The sequence below is a fragment of the Macaca fascicularis genome, chromosome 1, assembly GCF_037993035.2.
Source record: "Macaca fascicularis isolate 582-1 chromosome 1, T2T-MFA8v1.1".
Lineage (NCBI taxonomy): Eukaryota > Metazoa > Chordata > Mammalia > Primates > Cercopithecidae > Macaca > Macaca fascicularis.
Genome location: NC_088375.1, coordinates 217,338,578 through 217,350,479, shown reverse-complemented (window position 1 = coordinate 217,350,479; position 11,902 = coordinate 217,338,578). Strand labels below are relative to the sequence as shown.

The 11,902-nt window shown below is 52.8% G+C and overlaps 1 protein-coding gene across 1 annotated transcript in view; it reads left to right on the top strand.

Annotated features, from left to right (window-relative positions):
- The first annotated feature begins 1,186 nt into the window (after window positions 1–1,186).
- ACTL8 (actin like 8) overlaps window positions 1,187–11,902 on the top strand; it is a 66,839-nt gene continuing 56,123 nt past the window's right edge. The window contains exon 1 of the mRNA XM_015441907.4: window positions 1,187–1,230. The gene's annotated coding sequence lies outside the window, so the exon portion shown is untranslated. The remainder of the gene's footprint in view (window positions 1,231–11,902) is intronic.

The following is an 11,902-nucleotide window of genomic DNA, read 5'->3' as shown; positions in this document are numbered from 1 at the left end:
CAGTGCCTGGCATGCAGCAGGGACTTAATAAATGCATGTTTCTTCTTTACCTGCTTCCCTCTCTTCTACCCCCGGGGACTGAGCTGGGCTGCTTACTGGATGCAGGCAGCGGTCTCCCTGGGCCGGGCTCTTGTTGGCACAGACTCTGTGTGATCCACCCAGGTAACCTTGCTAGGCCTCCATAGCTTCACCTTTAAAGTGGGACAATTAATTACCAAAGGAACACGAGAAGGCAGGTTTTTGGGTATGTGGGCCCAACCTTGTTCTGTTTTCTTTTTGGGACTGAGTCTCGCTGTTTCACCTAGGCTAGAGTGCAGTGGTGCGATCTTAGCTCACTGCAACCGCTGCCTCTTGGGTTCAAGTGATTCTCTGGCCTCAGCCTCCCTAGTAGCTGGGATTACAGGCGCCCACCACCATGCCCAGCTAATTTTTGTATTTTTAGTAGAGACGGGGTTTCGCCATCTTGGCCAGTCTTGTCTCGAACCCCTGACCTGAGGTGGTCCTCCCCCCTCGGCCTCCCAAAGTGCTGGGATTACAGGCGTAAGCCGCCGCACCTGGCCCTATTCTTAACACATGACTCAACTCTAATGCACCCAGCATCTAGGGAAGGAGGCCACATCGTGGGTTTCTCCTCATCTCAGGTGGGAAGGTCTCAGGGGTCCATGTGCTCACCTGAGGTCACCTGGATCCCAGATGCTCCTGCTTTCTTGGAGGAATGTGGCTTTAAAAGGCCAACTCCTAACCTTCACCTTACTCAGGATACTGAGAACAAGACCACTTGGGAGCAAACGTGGCCTCCTGGTGGCTGGGGAGAGCCGTGAGATGGTAGGTGCTGGAAATTCTGCCTGGAGTCCAGCATAACTAAGTCCCCAGGACCCAGGGTGGAGATGAATGACCCCATCCCAGAGAGTCCGAGCCTTCAAATATAGGGCTCTGGGGCCTGAGACTCTGAGGTCCTGCAGCAAATTCGTGGCGGGTCCACTGACTGCTAGGCCAGGGGTCTTGTCGCTGGTCCACGCGGAAAGGAAGGATGGCTACTTTCTGTTCCTCCCCTGACCACTGCTCCATCAAGCACAGACCAGGCCCCATCCCCTGGGCCATTTAAAACCAGAGGCCCAGGTGCCACGGCCACGCTTTCAAGACCGTAGAGTCAGCTGTTAAAAGGCTCACACCTGGGCCAGGTGCCATCAGAATTCAGTCTTCCAGAGGCTCTGGCTCGCCTCCTAGCAGGTAGGTCTCACCATGGGTCCCTTTCTCTTGGCCAGGCGCTTGGGTGTGACTGCTTGGCAGCGGTTGTGCACTGTGGAGCCCCTGGTCCCTGATTCCCGACCTGAGGGGCCTGGGCTGCAGGCGGGAGCCCAGGGGCCGGCGTTTGTGGTGGGGTTGCAGGAAAAACCGAGCTTCTCTGGTCAGGTTGTGGCCTGTGTGGGTGGCCTCCTTGGTGCCCCCACAAGCCTTGTTCCCCGGTGACTCCTGAGCTGTGGGCCCCAGGTGGCAGTGGAGAGGCTCCCAGCTCTGGCGCTTTCTGCGTGGCCTCCTGGGGACTCAGTTTTCCTCTGCGTCCGTGGGGATGGTAGGGCTGCGTGGTGGGGCCCAGGCAATGATGAAAGGAGTGTGTGTGTGTGAGAGAGAGGAGCAGGCCTCTGATTCCTTGTTCGCCTTTGGTGGCCAGGCTAGGAAAAGCAGCGGGGAAGCGCTTGCCTCGCTGTGGCAAGTTGATGTCTCTTGGACTGAGACCTTTGGGCTAGAGTGGCCTAGTTGTCTGGAGTTCTCCCCTCCTCTCACACCTCATTGCAGGATGAGAAAGCCTGGCCTGTGGGTCCCCAGACACTGCGGGCTCTGCGACAGCTATGGAATTTCTGTCTTTGGAAGGCTTCCATCGTGCTGAGGGCTTCATTCTGTCTGGGTTTCATGTTGTCTAAAACCAGGTAGGCTGGGGAGTGGGAGTGTGTGTGGGCTGTGTTGATGTACCCCTGTGATGGCCCCGAGCTGGCCCATGGCCCCTGTGACCTCGCTTTCAGACCGTAGAGTCAAGTGACCAGGTAGCATGGGGGTGCCTTGTGGTGTGGTCTTTAGAAAGGGTCCCCGGAGGTGTGGCATCCCTGGTTCCCTCCTAGTCATGTCTGTGTGACCTCACTGGCTTTCCCATCTCAAACTTGGGGGTGGAGTGGGTCCCTCAACCGCCTTCCCCACTTCTGTGGGACCCCTGGTCCCCCCTGTGTCCCCTGCCTCCAGCCTGGAAGGAGGTTCTGAGGAATTGGAGGGCTGCAGATGCCCCTGCTGGCTTGAGTGCCTTTGTAAGCAGCTCATTAACGTTTTACCCCTCCTATTCCTCATTAGCCTCAGGCCCTCTCCATGAGAGGGTTCCCAGGATTTCTGAGTTTTTGCTGGCACTTGGGGCAGGGGAAGGCTTATGGCAAAATGTTCCTTAGTCTTTTCTCCCCCGTTCTCTCCCTCTGCAAAAAAGGATGAGCGGTTGGGGAGCCTTGGGGCCGACAGGTTTTGTGAGTGTGCAGTGGGGGCTTCCGCCCTCGGGAAACAGGGGTTGTAATGGAGTTCCATGCTTTACCAGCTGATGACTCAGCAGGTCTGAGCCTCAGCTTCCCATTTACTGAATGGGCTAACTGGGACAATGATTGATCTAGTGCCTTCTATCATGATAATCATTATTTTTGATAACATGTCCCAGACAAGAGTAGCAAAGGTTGGAAAGCAGCTCTGTGTCGAGCTGAGCGGGGCTCGGGAAGCCCTGGTGGGTGCAGGGAAGGGGGCTGTGGGGGTGCTGGTGATTTCGTGGAGGCGGAAGCCTCTGGCTGGTCCCTCCCCTTGGTGGGCAACTACGGTCCAGTTCCCGGCCGATGATGGGGTTGGCATTAGGTGTGACCCAAGGGGTGGGTAGAGGCCAGGGAAGCTGCTCTGTATCCTACAGTGCACAGGCCGGCCCCTGCTGCAGACCGTCATCCTGCCTCAATTGTCAACAGCGCCCAGGTTGAGAGACCCTCTAGCTCCATGCCCGGCACATAGTTGGCCCTCCCTAAAGCTTGGACAAATACCAGTGGGCAAGCCAGGGGGGACTGGTCATAAAGTCAGCCTGAAAACGGGGGGTTCGCTTCCTTCCAGCCCAATATTTCTTCCTATTGCTCTGTTAGGCATGGTCAGGAATGCTATGAGGTTCTGACAGGCAGTTTCCAGCCCTGGGTACCCTTGGAGGTGGGGTTGGTGATGCTGTGACTTCAGCAGCCTGAGCTCCTGGGGGCCCCTCCACAGCACCTCTCATCCTGGTGCTTATTGGGTTCAGCCTCGTCCTCCTTGTCTCGCCACCATGACACACAAGTCCCAGCTGCCGATGATCTGCCAGGCCCACGTGGCATGCCCGATGTGGCCTGAGAGCCTGGGTTTTAATAGCTGAAGATTTCTTTTAAAAAAATTCCACTTGTCTCGAGGCCCTCATTCCTCCAGCTCTGCCCGCCTGGCTCCCCAGGGGAGTTCATGCAGAAATTGATGTGTTAACAGGCTGCAGCGTCTCCCTCTCCATCTCTCCACTTAGCCTCCCTTGGAGATGGCCTAGTTGCTGGTTGTCTGTGCCCCTGCCCAGTGGCCCAAGATGGCACTTGGCTTGGGGCCCCCGGATCTGGGTAGGGGGGCTGTATAGACACGAGATGTTGGAATCCACCCAGGTAAAGATACCATGACACACAAGTCCCGGGTGCCAACTGTGCAGCGCTGGGGGCTCCAGCCAGAGCGGAGTTGGGAGGGATGCTGCGGGAATCCAGCTTGTCGGGAGATGGCACCAACTGCAAGTGCTGGACGCTTCCTTCCCTGAGATGAGCAGGCAAGGATCACCGGGTCTGGGGTTGTGCGGAGCAGGTTGGGGCTGGCCTTCCTCCTTTGGGTCCCTGAGTGTGGTGGGCCTGGAGGAAGAGAAACATGTCAACTTGGCTGTCCAGGCCGTGTGTACTGAAGAGTAACCTCCACGCAGGCAGGGATTTTTATCTGCCTTAGCTCACTGTGGTGTCCTGGTGCCTAGGAGAGCGCCTGGCACGGAGGCCTCACGGTCCCCCACTCTTTGCCTCCAAACCACCTCAGCTTGAGCTCTACCTACAGACAGGACCCTCTGCTTTTTACACATTAACTCATCAGACACTCACAATAACCGTATGGAGTTGGTGTGATAACTTACCCATTTGACAGGTGAGAAAACTGAGGCCCAGGGAAGTGAGGTAACATGCCCAAGCCCCTCTCCATGGCAGGCTCTGTAGCATCTCTTAGGTCTCAGCTCAGTGATCCCCTCTTAAGAGGTCTGACCAGAGCCCTGGCTCCGTTCCACACACACTATCATTGTTGCTCCCTCGTGGCACATGTCACCCGACTCTCTATAAATGCCTGATTCACTGACTTATTCACGATCTGTCTCCACTCCCCGGAATGTGAAGTTTCTCAGGACAACGTCCAGCCCGTGGCAGGGCAGTGCTGACGGGTCTGATCTGACATCTGTGCTCTTACCCATCAGGCTTTCCTGCCTACCTGGTTTGATGAGCCGTGGGTTCATTACATCTGGCGTGGGTACCATTTCCCGGGTCTTAGGATGCGATGCAGAGGTTCCCTCGAGACCTCTCTCAACTCCCAGGGAGTTAAATCTCACCCCAGGTTTTAGAGCAGCCAACTTCTCATGGCCTGCCCTCCTGCAGAGTAATTACTGTAATTTCCCCAGTGTCACCCTCAGCTTTTGGATGATATTGTGACCAAAATGTGAGAAGCAGTGACACTCCATGACACTCCCAGCCCTTGTAATTGAGGCTTCGAAAGCACTGCTGACGTCTCCAAAGGGATCTGGGTGCTCTGTGGCTGTGATGGAGGCGGCATCTCTGAACCCTGGCTTTTTGACTTTGGCTGCTTTGCAAAAGTAGTGACTAATAGATGTGATGCATTGATTCACTCCCTTGTCTTCCCCAAATTGCGTTCACATCCCTGATCCAATCTGGAGCCTCGTGGCAGCCTTGTGAGGCTGGGACTGGTACTTTGGCCCTGACTTAATCGGCAGAGAAGTTGTGCGTTCTTGAAATTGTATAGCATATGAGTGGCAGAGCCTGGCTCAAACCCAGGTCTTCTGCACCCATGTCACACACACTCTGTCTGGGACCTCTTCTGTGCAAATATCCCATTCAAGAGGGCCTCCTGATTATTCTACCACTATCTAAATTTGGTTGCAGAGTAGCAATAGCAAAAGCAAAAGTCATAACCTTGGGCGCTGACAGCCTGCCAGGCACTGTCCTCATTGACTTGCTGGGCGTTAATGCATTTATTCCTCCCTGCCTGAAGCTCACGGTGGTGGGGGCTGTGATTATCTCCACTTTACAGATGAGGAAACTGATGCCTAGAGAGGGTATACTTAGCCCAGGACTAGGAGCCACAATGTGATGAAGCTGGGATTGGAACCCACGCAATCTTCAGAGACCAAGCTTTAACCATCCTGCCACATGAACCATCCAGAAAGCCATCATTCCTGGAATGCACTGCATTTTTTTTTCTCAGAGGTGTTCATCTGTTCATTCCTAAGCTATGGTCGAATGAATGAATGAATGAATGAATCTATTATGTACTGACCATTGTTCTCGGTGCCGAGGATTCAGTCCTGGGCAGAACAGACAAAGTTCCTGCCCCCACACAGTTCCATTCTAGTTGGGGGAGACACCATAAGTGGATGATGAATGCGGTTTCAGGTTGAGAGAGCTATGGAGAAAAATGAATGGAAAAGGAACACAGAGTGATGAAGACGACGACTTTGGCCACAGTGGTCAGGGACGGGGGAAACAGATACCTAAGGGAAGTGAGGTGGGTGAGCATCATGAGGAAGAGGTTCCAGGCAGAGAGCAGTGTGTGCGAAGGCCCTGTGGTGGGACTGTCGAGGCCTGCTGTGGGAACAGTGAGGAGGGCATCAGGAGGTGAGGTCAGAATGGTAAGAGTGAGGAGATGCCTGGGTTGCATCGGACCATAGGATCTGACTTCACTGCTGAGGGTGGAACCGGGGGATGAGGCGGAGGTAGGGGGGCCAGTGTGGGGGCCGTCCCTGTGGTACAGGGGAGAGACGATGCTGGCAACTTAGCTTCAGGGTGCTTCTAAAGAGTCTCTTCTTAGACATCGCTCTCTTTCCTTTCCTCCCGGGCTGATGTCGGCACATCCTTCTCTCCCAGCTCAGACCTTCCTTGTACTCCTGGGGGTTGAGTTTGGCCTCGTCTAGGCCTGTGGCTGGGCGCACAGCTCCCGGGCACTGCTCTTTTGTGGCTGCCTCATCTGGTTTCTTGATGCACAGTAAGCCCTTTGCTTTTTGGGTATTGACTGTAGATCAGTGCTTACCATGTTTATCCTCCATAGGTACTTTATTATTATTATTTTTCACATCTGCAGAAATACCTGCTTTATGTGTTGCCTGCTCAGTTATGCCTCGTTGTTGCTTTTATTTATTTATTTATTTATTTCAAATGCGACAACACCCCTGCTTTGCCTCTCGGCTCACCGGGATGCCGTGGCTGCTGACACGGGAGGAATGATGCTGCGTTACTCAAGCAGGTGGCAGCCTGGCTTTTCTCGAAAGCGTGAGGCCCTGGCCTCTCTGGCTGTGCAGAACAGGTGCTCGTGAATCCCTCTGGTGGGACTGGGTGTCTGTGGGTTCAGTCCTGGGGGGCAGGGGTGAGCGTGTATGTGATGTGGGGTTTTAGAGAATCAGTCAGGGCTCCATGTGTGTAAGTAACAGAAATTGCCTCTGGCCAACTTCAGCAGAAAAGGAATCGTCAGAAGGAAACTCTTGGATCTGAAGTTGGGCCGAAGGACTGGCTGGGAAAAGGTGGGAACCCAGCTAGCTCTGGTTGGGAACGGGGTGGGTGGGTGGGTGGTGTTTCTAGGAAGATCTGCTCGAGGCCCTCTGGGGACCCCACCAGGATGGGTAGCTCCAGCCAGCTCGAGAATTTTGCAAGACCATGTACCAAGAGAGAGGGGACCTAACTGGTGGGGATTTGACCCTGTGGCCAGGCCTGGCCTGGCAATGTGCAGGGCTCGTGTTCAACAGTCCTGCCAAGACTGCAGTTTGGGGAGAGGATTACTCCTCGAAAGGAATTTTGGGGTGCTAGTGTCAGAAGAAGAGGGGCTGGGCACTTGGCTGCTACAAGTACCTCCTGTACCCTAAGAGTTGCACGTGTGAGCAGTGTCTTGGTCTTTTAAGATGCTAAGGACGGAGGATATCATCAAATGGAATGTTAAAGAACAGAACTGAGTTCCTCCAAGCCAATGAAAGGGCTGAGCTCAGAGTGCAGAAAGGTTCCCGGGTCTGGGGAAGTTTTGGACACGCTGATCTGGCTGGGCCTCTAGGGCTGGGTTGCCTGGAATAGGAGGGGGGGGTTTGAGGAGTGGAGCTCCGAGTCAGGCTTAGTGCAAGGGCAAAGGCCTGGAGGCTGGTTTGGTGGAGGTAGCGGCAGAGATGCTGATTCACTGCTAGGGAGTGGGGAGTGAGGCTGGAGCTGCAGGCTGAAGGTGTCTTTGGACACCAGGCTGAGGAGTATAGTCTTGGGAGGGTGACTGTGTCAGGAAGCAGAGCGGGAGGAGTGGTCCACTGCTTCCTGACATCCCTACCCTGTGCCTGACACTACGCTAAGTGCTTTGTTGTAGCCTATTTAACCCATCGATACTGCTATTTCCCATATTATACAGATGAAGAGACGGGGTTCAGAGAGGTTAAGTGACTTGGACAAAGTGACATAGTGAGTCAGTCGCAAAGAAGGTCCCGCTTCTTGTGACGTGGCCCAGGCCTGGCCAGTGTTCTCCACCGGTCTGTGTTGCAGAATCGCCAGCTGTGAAGGCAGGCAGCCTGCTGATCTGTCCTGTCGAGCGCCTTGATTCTGTTCCTTCGGCCTTCTCTTGCCCGGTATCCCTAGAGCACATCGGGCATGGCTGTGGGCTGGCAGGGGCGGCAGAGTGTCGGGAGAGGGGCTGAGGAGACTTTCTCTTTGTCTCTCAGAGCTGTTTCTCTTCTCTCCGTTCCTGCTGTAAAGAGCTGGAACAAAGCTAGCAAAATCAGGGTCAGCAGGAAAACCTAATTTTCACCTTAGACACGTTTGTAGCTGGCAGACAGTAACCAGCTTCTAGACTTTCCTTCCAGACAGGGCTGAGCTGAGTCCTGCCCTGGACATTGGGAGACCTGCTCTGTCACGAATTCCCTGTCTCTTGTTAGGCAAGACAGTTCTCTGTAGGCCTCAGTTTGTCCACCAGTAAAAAGGGGGTGGTGGTGATCGTGGTGGGGCGTCACAAGCCCACTTACCTGCGGGAGCCCTCCAGGAGAGACAGAGGCGTGAAATAGACCAGGCGCAGGGCAGAAGAGGGCGTGGGAATACAGGGGCCTGGTGGGCACGTGCTCACCTGGCAGAGTCAGCCCCAGCTCAGGGCCAACCAGCTGTCACTATGTAGGGCTTCTTGGGCCACATCTTTGGGGCATTTTCAAGAAAATCCAGAAATCTGAACTATGCTCCAAAATAATTAAAATTTTAAATGTTAGCAACTTATTTGAAATGTTTGAAAGACAGTATAGGCCAATAATAGTAGCTCCGTGGGCTGAAACTGGCCTATGGGGTCACCAGCTTGCAGTGTCTGGATTATTTGGGTATCCTCCAGCCAGATGAGCTATGGCTACATTTAATAGGCATATAAAAAAATCAAATATTTGCCTTCTAGATATGTTGATTTGTATTTATTGATGAGGTCTGTGGTTTATAGTTTGCATCTGAACTCAGAGTTAATAATGGGGTAGAAGCCTCTTTGAGAAACTTTGAGAGATTTAGAATCGGTGTGCTTATACCTCTCCCTCTGGATTACTTCCTCCTCCTAACGTCTATCTTTAATCCTTCCTGCTGCAGACTTAGCCTAGCCTAGTTTCTATGGCAACAGAGTATGCTACCTTTTCTCTCATAGATTCAGAGAGAGAAGCAGGGAGGGTGGCCTTGAGATTTTCATAACTCAGAGTTCCAGGGACGTCTACTTTCTACCCCTGCTGCAAAATCAGGGGCAGGACAGGTTTATTTGAAGCCAGTGGGCAGCCCAAGAGCAAGATTTATCGGCTCTCATAAATTTTTAGAGACCTCTGGCTAAGAGCTACCGGCTTTATCATACTAGCTGCTACCTTAGTCCCCAGTCTGGAGGGTGTTCCTGGATTAGTTTCTTTAGTATCCAGAGAGCAGTGAGTTTATAGGCCCTTTTAAGGGTGAGCTTGGGAAAGACCTGTAGGAACCCAAGGCTTAGAAGAGGAGGATCTAGGGGTCGTATTGGCCAATGTGCTGGTCATTTCTACCTGTGCAGAGCTTGGGAAAGACCTCGGAGAGATAGTAGTGGCAGAAGAGGATCTAGAGGTCATAGTGGCCAGTGAGCTGGTCATTCTCACCGTGCACAGTGAAACCAAGATGGACTATATAGTCAGGAAAGGGAGTGGCTCCACTGGGGCTGCGGTGGTGATAGCAGTTGTCAGTCCTGGGCTCTGACCAGGAAGAATAGGGGAGTGGGTAGGGTACAGACATTGGAGTCAAATGCCTGGGTTTGAATCCTGGCTTCACCGCTGTGAGGCTGGGGGCGCGGGCAATTTACTTAACATCTCTGAGCTTCTAAGAACTCATCTGTAATGGGAAGATGACAGCAGTTACCTCCTCATAGGTTATCGTGAGGATTGAGATGATACTTGTAAAGCATATAGAATAGGGGCGGCAAACTTTTTCTGTAAAGGGCCAGATTATAAACATTTTGGGCTTTGTGGGCCATATGGTCTCTGTCGGACGCTGCAACTCAGCTGTTGTAACTTGAAAGCAGCCATAGATAGATAATATGTAAATGATGGGTGTGGCTGTGTTCCAATAAAACTTTATTTATAGACACTGAAATTTGAATTTCAGATACTTTTCATGTGTCACAAATAGTCTTCTTTTTCTGATTTTTTTTTCAACATTTAAAAATACAAAAAACATTCTTGGCTCTCAGGCCATATAAAAATAGGCAGCAAGCCTGATTTGGCCCGTGGGCCATAGTTTGCCGACTCCTAGTATAGAATAATGCCTATTACATGTCTATTAAATGTCAGTCACTGATACTACCTTGATCTTTATCATCATTCTTTTCATCTCAGGAGGGCGGGTTGAAGACAGTCAGATATTTGGCCCAGAAAGAGATGACTTGGTTTGGGGGAAGGAGCGTATAAACCATGACCATCAGGAAGGGAAGATAGGATTTGTCCTGCGCTGTCCCAGAGGCGTGTCCTCCAGGCCTGATTGGCAGAATTGACAGGGAGGTAGATTTTTGGCTTCAAGGCCCCTAGCAGCTAGAGGTACTGAAAGTTGCTATTGACTGCCTTGGGCGTAGTTGAGTGCCTGTAACTGAGGGTGTCACGCAGAGAACAGATGCCCCGACACGCTGCAGTGGAGGAGGGGGCTTGCTCACTAGCTGGATGAATGGACAGTGAGATGCTGGGGTCCCCACTGTTTCTTGCAGCACCGTCAAGGCTAACGGAAGAGGGGGTGGTTTCATATTCTTCCACGGTCCTTTTCTTAATTCATGAAGTATCTTGTCCTCTTCCTGGCTTCTCAGATAATCCAGTGATGCGCACAGGCCACATTCTTCCCATTTGACAGGCGGGAGAGCCAAGGCCTGGGGAGAGAGGATGAGATGGATACTTGGCTAGACCTGCTGGCTTGGGCAGGGAGGTATGGCATGGTGGAAACATGTGGGCTGTGGTTCCCGGCCCTGCTGCTGCTTCAGATCCCTTCCCTGCTGCTTGCTGCGTTTGTGACTCTGGGTAGAAAAGTCACTTAACCTTGCTGCAGCCTCAGTTTTTGCATCTGTAAAGTGGACGTATATTATCTCCTTGGCCAAGCAGCTGTGAAGATGAAATGAGTTATTGCACACAGAATGCTTAGCTTGGTATCAGGCAGAGAGTAGGTGTCGGAGTAGCGCTCATTCACGTCCATTCCGGTCCTAGCCTTTGATCCCAGGGACTTCTGACATGTCCTGGGAGGGTCAGGGAAGAGCTTGTCCTTTGGGATGTGGCCTGTCCACTAGTAGTTTGCTGTGGCATAGTCTTCCCCTGACCCTGTGGTGCCAGCATCACTGGGGGAGGGTTGGGGGTTGTAGGGCAGTAACCCAGCCCAACCCAAACATCTCCGGATCTAGCAGGGAGGGGAGGCAGAGTCTAGGCTGCAATAGGCCCATTCCACAGGCGGGGACTGTATCTCTGTATCTCTCTTCTGAGATACAGAGATGTGCACAGCAGGCAGGGAAGTCTGTGGCCCTGATGGTGGCTTTTGGATGGATCCAGCAAACTAGAAGTAGACTCTCTTCTTGCAAATGCAGGCTCTGTCCTCTGGCACCTCTGAGTACTATTGGGGAGAAGAACCGGGAGAGTGGGTGGGGTTCAGCAGACACAGTCTGGGGTTATACCCCAACTACCCCTGGCACTTCCTATGCTGAGCCCTCTGCCCGATTGACTTACACAGGGGATCCCGTTCATCTTCATGACCGCCCCGTGATGAGCATGGAACTTGTACCCCCACTTATGGGTAACCAAACTGAGGCCAAGAGCCCAAGTCACCTGTCCAGGACTGCAAAGGAGAAGGCAAGGGAGTTGAGATTTGAACCTGAGTCTGAAAACAAAAGACTCCATCCCCTATCCCCAACCCAGTCCCCATCTCTTGTCACCTTTTGGCTGGCATCAGAGTCCACAATGGGTAGGGTAAGCCTTGATGATGTGGGTAGCCATCATTTTTGGGGCGATCACAGGGCTTCAGTTACTATTCTCAGTAAGCCCTCTTAGAATGGATAATTTTGTAATTCTTACAGCCTCTCTGAGAGCCATTCCCATTTTACAGATGAGAAAACCAAG